This window comes from Lampetra fluviatilis, chromosome 57, assembly GCF_964198595.1.
Source record: "Lampetra fluviatilis chromosome 57, kcLamFluv1.1, whole genome shotgun sequence".
NCBI lineage: Eukaryota > Metazoa > Chordata > Hyperoartia > Petromyzontiformes > Petromyzontidae > Lampetra > Lampetra fluviatilis.
Window position 1 is genome coordinate 2,302,687 of NC_136331.1, and position 7,964 is coordinate 2,310,650.

Here is a 7,964-nt window from a genome sequence, read left to right on the forward strand (position 1 = left end):
CAGGTTCCCACCAGAACCCACGTTCCCCCCCGGTACCCACGTTCCTCCTCCAGAACCCACGTTGCCCCTCCGGAACCCACGTTCTCCCTCCGGAACCCACGTTCCCCCTCCAGAACCCACGTTCCTACTCCAGAACCCACGTTCCCACCAGAACCCACCTTCCTCCATCAAAACCCACATTCCTCCTCCAGAACCCACGTTCCCTCTCCAGCAACCACGTTCCCCCTCCAGAACCCACATTCCCACCAGAACCCACATTCCCCCCGTTACCCATGTTCCCCCTCTGGAACCCGCGTTCCTGCCGGGGGGGGGGGGGGCCTCCGATTTCTCTCTCCGAGGCCTTTAAAGACGTTTACGAGGCCTAAGGTCTTCGTCAGGCATAGAAGGGACTTAATGTGCGGGGGTTAAGCTTTGATCTGTGGCTTCCCTCGGACCTGGGGCTGAAGGGAAATCAGAGTTTACAATTTGTAGTTTGCATTTACACGACGTAGCAATGCGCACCTACTTGTCACTAGCCAGCCAGCTGCCTAGCGAACTCGCCGTAGGAGTTTTTGCCAGGCCTAAGATATCAATCGCCTGGTCGAAGAATTCTCCATGACACTGAGATTCGTTTCGGCCCGACAGTTTTCACTCGGGGTGAAATTTCACATGACCCTGACATTACCAGAATCAGATAATGTATTTTTACCAGAGGAGGAATCCGAAGAGCTATGAAGCTCGCAGATGTTTGCTGGGCAATAAAACCAGTCGAGGCTCAGGGAGTGGTGGGCATTTGGCTGGGAAGTAGACAACCAGTGTTCGTGAGCTTAACCTAATTGTTTTACGATGTTTTAAAGCACAGTCCATTCTCCCTATACCGCGATATAGGGTGGATACGAATAGGATATATGACGAAATCGAGCGAACGGAACTACGGTCGCGTGAGTGGGGATAAGCTGTCGTATGATTGCCTCGGTTTAGCGTCATACAATAAAGGTATTGGGATGCTGCTGGATGCTTTTGGATACTACCTAGAGTCACAACAAGGCATTGGGATGCTGCTGGATGCTTCTAGATGCTACCCACCGTGCATCCTCAATCTTCGTTGGGCCCTGCGTATGCATCTCACGCACTTTATCGCGGACCATGCTTTACCCCCTGCATTATATATTATTTATTACGCGACTACTGCCTCCCGCCGTGTTGTCGGGCAGCAGGACTCATATAAATGACGTTCGGTAATTATTTAGGAGGTGTTTGAACATCTTAACACAACTCCTATTTTATTGCCAGAAAGGGTCAACATCTTTTATTATTTTTCATACTTTGATACTGGCACAAAAGGTATCCCATGAGAAAGCTGATCACCCCGAGCTATACATACTATAATACACGTGCATTTTCTTTGTGCTGTTCACTTTTTGGCGTTCTCTGGTCTGAAACTGGTGGTGAGACTACATCAGAGACAGCAGAAGGCTGCCGTCTCTGGTGTAGGCCAATCAGTTTCAAAGATAACGCCCATGCATTATCAGAGCACGTTTGTTTGCATATTCACCACAAGTACTGTTTGTGGTTAATGCAGTGCTTGATTCCTTGCGATAAGTATCTATTTGGTTCAAACACCAAATAGATACCTCCTGTTTTATTGGCAGAAAGGGTAAAGTCTATTCTGATTTTTCGTACGTAATATGTTGAACTTCTTTCTCACCACCGTACGTATCCAACCGTGCTAATAGGAGGTGTAGGGGGGAGGGAAGGACAGCAAACTAAAAACAACAACAAGAATTTCTAAAGAAATTAGTTTGCCAATCTAGATGATGATTTAAAAGTGCCACAACTCCCAGTGGCTTCCTAATGTCGCAAGGAAGGAGCGTTCCAGACGGCACCAGAAGCTCGTTTGAAAGCGCCACGTGGCGACGATGCGGTGATCGCCGTCTTCGTTCGACGGCTTGGCCAGAAGCCGCCGCCGCCGCTTGCGAGGATGACGAGCGGAGTTCGTGTGACAGACGGAATGAAGTAGGGCTGAACGATTTGGAGAAAATATCTAATTGTGATTTTTCTGACAGATATTGTGATTGCGATTTGATGTGAGATTGATTTTTTTAAAAGTCAAGCTTCGGTTCAATATTCACTGTGTAACAGATGTAAAACATGTGATGGAGTATCACCTAATGATACCATCACAATATGAACTGTTCTATATATTCTAATGCAAGGATGAGAACTTAAATGATATGAATTGCTTCCAACATGTATTTATTTTAAAAAAATAATTGAAAAAGAACAATCAAACATAGAATAATTGTTAAGTTAAATAAATAAAGTTAGAATAATAAAAGTAAAACAATCCCAATAAGAAAGTCATAGGACCTTTCAGGTAATCAATAGAACATTATTTACTGATATCCAGCATATAGCTTATGAATTAACACTACCACAGAATAATTATCAAAAAAGCGATCTCTAAATAATAATAGAAATAGGAATATAAATACTCTTTGGTTCTTTCGGTAAAGTCTCGCAGGCAGAATAAAAATAGATCACGACTTTTCGATAGCAATGCAAGCAATCGTCCTCAGGCAGAATAAGTATAACCCGTAAAAACAAAGTTTTTCACTATAAATCTTTTATATGCGTGGCAGCGAACTTAATATAAAGGATTTAAAAATATATTCGCCTGTGGAGGACGCGGGGATCGATCCCGCGACCTTTGGCATGGGAAGCGAGGGCGCTACCAACTGCGCAACTCCGCCATGGCCTGTGGAGGGGTTACGCTCTGGGCTCTTACACTGTGACGTTCAGCCAAAGCCATGAATGTGTTCTATTTGAATATATGTAACATACATTTTTTTTGCCTAGAAAGTGTTAAATTTTGGGATTTTTTTTTCACGAACATTAATTGTCTCGCACAACGAGTCTGTCTGGAAAATGTCAGCTCGATTGGATCACGGGAAGTGGGTTTAAAAACGACCAAAAGATTTGCACAGTCGTAAGCAAGCAAGCAAGCACGCAAGCACGCAAGCACGCAAGCAAGCAAGCGAACTTAATATAAAGGATTTAAAAAAGAGGAGGCAAGCTGATGATGCAGGCTGCTTTTAAAGGGTAGAAATGGGCGTAGCCCAAGAGTCATAAACGACTGAGAAACAAACGACTGCATTAACGATAATCGGCGGTAGGGGGAGAGAGAGGGGTGGGGCAGAGATAAGAAAGGGGCTACGCGTGAGACAAGAGGGGAAAACGGCGGCAGGGGGGAGAAAAAGAATTGTCCATGAAGCCATCCAGATATATAAACACAGACACAACAACCACGACAGCTGTGATCCAGGGTGTTTAGTCTTTCTGTTTACAATCCCCTCAATGCCCTCTCTCACATGTAAAATTTACGATCTCCAAAGTAGATGTGCAACTTGCGCATATACAGAAACGTAATTGATTACTTTCTTCGTGGTGTGTAAAGGATGATTATGATGATGATTGTTTTTCGGTGTGATCACGGTTAGCTATGTTTCATGGTGGAAATATATATGGCAATTCTGTAATATGTTTTATATCTGTTTCCCTCCTTCTACCCTTCCACTGGAATCAACTCCCCCTGTACATAGACTCAGCACTGCTAGCCATAGAGTCAACACTCCCCATAGACTCAACACTACTCATAGACTCAACACTGCTAGCCATAGAGTCAACACTCCCCATAGATACTTTTTGGTTTTTTCGGTAAAGTGACGTAGGTAAAAAATAAAATAAAATAATTGAAAACAACTAAATTAAATCACGACGTTTCGGAGGCAACACAAGCTCCCGTCTTCAGGTGGAATCGTTACAGCCAAAGTCACTGTAGTAAGTTGGTATGCACTGCTGTAATCATAGCAGGTACCACCACAGTCAGTACGTACTGCTGTATTCATAGCAGGTACCACCACAGTCAGTATGCACTGCTGTAATCATAGCAGGTACCACCACAGCAGAATGCACTGCTGTAATCATAGCAGGTACCACGACGATCAGTATGCACTGCTGTAATCATAGCAGGTACCACCACAATCAGTATGCACTGCTGTAATCATAGCAGGTACCACCACAATATACACTGCTGTAATCATAGCAGGTACCACAACAGTCAGTATGCACTGCTGTAATCATAGGTACCACCACAATATGCACTGCTGTAATCATAGCAGACACCACCACAGCAGTATGCACTGCTGTATTCATAGCAGGTACCACCACAGTATGCACAGCTGTAGTCATAGGATACCACCCCAGTCAGTATGCACTGCTGTATTCATAGCAGGTACCACCACAGTTGGTATGCATTGCTGTAGCGAAAGCAGGTACCACCACAGTTGGTATGCACTGCTGTAGTGAAAGCAGGTACCACCACAGTCGGTATGCACTGCTGTAGTGAACGCAGGTACCACCACAGTCGGTATGCACTGCTGTAGTGAAAGCAGGTACCGCCACAGTCGATATACACTGCTGTAGTGAAAGCAGGTACCACCACATTCGGTATGCACTGCTGTAGTGAAAGCAGGTACAACCGCAATATGCATTGCTTTAATCATAGCAGGTACCACCACAGCAGTATGCACTGCTGTAATAAGAGCAGGGACCACCACAGCAGTATGCACTGCTGTAATCATAGCAGGTACCACCACAATATGCACTGCTGCAATCATAGCAGGTACCAACACAGCAGTATGCACTGCTGTAATCATAGCAGGTACTACCACAGTCAGTATGCACTGCTGTAATCATAGCAGGTAATACCACAATATTTACTGCTGTCATGATAGCAGGTACCACCACAGCAATATGCACTGCTGGATTAGCAGGTACCACCACAGCAGAATTCACTGCTGTAATCATTGCAGGAACCACCATAGTCAGTATGCACTGCTGTCGTGAAAGTAGGTACCACCACATACAGTATGCACAGCGGTAGCCATAGGATACCACCACAGTCAATATCCACTGCTGTAATCAAAGCAGGTACCACCAGTCAGTATGCGATGCTGTAGTGAAAGCAGGTTCCACCACATTATGCACTGCTGTAATCATAGCAGGTACCACCACAGTCAGTATGCACTGCTGTAATCATAGCAGGTACCACCACGGCAGTATGCACTGTTGTAATCATAGCAGGTACCACCACAATATGCACTGCTGTAATCATAGCAGGTACCACCATAGCAGTATGCACTGCTGTAATCATAGTAGGTACCACCACGGTCAGTATGCACTGCTGGTATCATAGCATGTACCACCACAGTCAGTATGCACTGCTGTTATCATAGCAGGTACTACCACAGTCAGTATGCACTGCTGTAATCATAGCAGCTACCACCACAGTCAGTGTGCACTGCTGTGATCATCGCAAGTAACACCACAATATGCACTGCTGTAATCATAGCAGGTACCACCACAGCAGTATGCACTGCTGTAATCATAGCAGGTACCACCACAGTCAGTATGCACTGCTGTAGTGATAGCAGGTACCACCACAATATGCACTGCTGTAATCATAGCAGGTACCACCACAGTCGGTATACACTGCTGTAGTGATAGCAGGTACCACCACAGTCACTATGCACTGCTCTAGGGAAAGCAGGTCCCACCAAAAGTAGGTATGCACTGCCGTAGTCATAGCAGGTACCACCACAGTCGGTATGCACTGCTGTAGTGATAGTAGATACTGCTATCCAGTTGGTAGATACTGATATATATATAGTTAGTAGATACTAAAACAGTCAGTATATACCACTACAGTTAGTAAATACTGCTACAGTCAGTCGATACTACTATACAGTCAGTAGATACTACTACGGTCGGTAGCTACTAGAGTCAGTAGACACTACTATAGAGTGAGTAGATACTGCTACAGAGTTAGTAGATACTACTATAGTCAGTGGATACTACTGTAGTGCTGAACTTTACGCAGACAACTTCTTCCTTTTCTGTCGTCACTTTATTTTATCCAACTCAGCACATTCGCCACCAATCTCCAGCGCGTTCTCCGCTCGCTCGCCGTGCTCCACCGGCCTCGCTCGCTCCGTCTCTCCCGACTCCCCTCTCTGCTTCTCCGTCTCACTCCGACTGGCTCTCTCGTTCACGTTCCACTGCTAGCCTATCCATCCTCTCGTCACCTCCTCTTCCCTTGCTCTACCTCTCGTACCTTCCTCGTCTCCGTCTCTACTGCTACCCTATACTTCTTCTTCTACTCCACTGCTACTCTACACTTCCTCTCGTATCTTCTTCTTCTGCTCCGACCGTCTCCGTCCAGCTCCCAGCACAACTCCCCATCTCACTCTGACTCATATTCTTAGGTTTTTCGGTAAAGTCACCTAGATAAAAATAAATAAAAATAATAAAAATAATAGAAATAATAATAGAAATAAAATTATAAATCACGACGTTTCGGAGGCAAAACAAGTCTCCGTCATCAGGTGGGACCGTCACAGCTAGATTTATTTCTATAATTTTTATTTTTATTATTTATTTTTATCTACGTGACTTTACCGAAAAACCTAAGAGTATGAATCCTTGCAGTCACGAAAGTTCCAAATCTAGAATTAATCACTCCGACTCCCCCGTATTTATCCCCGTGCCTATTAATTTCCAATTAAATAACTGGCATCCCCCCTAACGCCCTGCGCCTCCGGCCCCCGCCGCCACCTGTCCCCATTCCCAGACTTAAAGGCGCCACACTGTCCCTGACAACAACAACCGGCCAATCACTGCCCTGCATCCATAATTGCCTAACGGGCCGTCTCCGTCTTTCCCGTTGTCCCCCAGCAACACCAGCATGTCCCGATACGACCCCACTATTTCCAACCCGCACGTGTTTACAATTACCCCCCTTGGCGCGTGTTAAACCACTACACTACTATAGAGTCAGTATATACTACTATAGAGTTAGTTGTTACTACTATAGAGTCGGTAGATACTACTGTAGGGCGAGTAAATACTACTACGGTCAGTCGTTACTACAGCCAGTAAATCGTCGCTTCGCCAGCCTGTCGGCGATGAGCGGCGTCTGGGAGAGCAGTAGACGGAGGCAGAGGACCCGCAGCTCCCAGCAGTTCGTCCTCTTCCGCCTCAACCTCTTCCTCCGACGGAGGGTCCGGTGGCTTTCTCTTCTTGAGGTGCTTGGACATTTTATAAGAATCGTCCAAACGGTCTCAAGAGATACTTCTGACACCAATGTAATAAAGGTCGTTGAGGCGACTTCTGGAATCCGGTCTTTTATTAACGTTTAATTACAGCTCTCCTTCACGCTGCTGACCGGCAGTGTGAGAGGGATAGAGAGAGACGCGCAGCCACGTGGCAACTTGGAGCCCCGCACTCGCGTGGCCTCCTCCTCCGTTCGTTCCAGTTCTGCACCCCTATTTAATACCCGGGTCACGTGGTACGTTTCCACCAATCCTGGTTAGCCTCTATGGAATATTCCAGACTCCCTCGTAGTCTCCCGGGACCACGCCCCTGACTCATCTCCCCATTGGCTGTGGCCAAAGCCAGCAGAACCAATCCTCTACTTACAGCTGTCACCTTTCCATTACGTCAGGGCCACGCCCCTAGGCTTCCCCCCATTGGCTATGGACCAGGACCGGCAGAGCCAATCATCATGAAGAGTTGTGATACGTCAGTGAGCCGGATATATCCTCACATTACAATAGTGTGCTGATCTGGTGATTTCGAAAACATATGGTTAAGCCATGTTTGTTTAAAGTACAGAGTTAGCCTGATAACTTTTATCTCAATTGTTTTACGGTTGTTATTTTGCATACAGCATTGATATACGGCGTTTTTATCAGGAATATTTTGCTGTTTTTTCCTGGATGTTTCTGTCGCGTGTGGTCACTTTAAGATATTCTTTGTTCATGTTTTAGTTTGTTGCGGTTGCACCTGAGTCAAGAGCTGCATGGCTCACAGGGCTATACCGAATGAATGAAACTGAAAAAAGGCACTATATAAATGTTAACTAC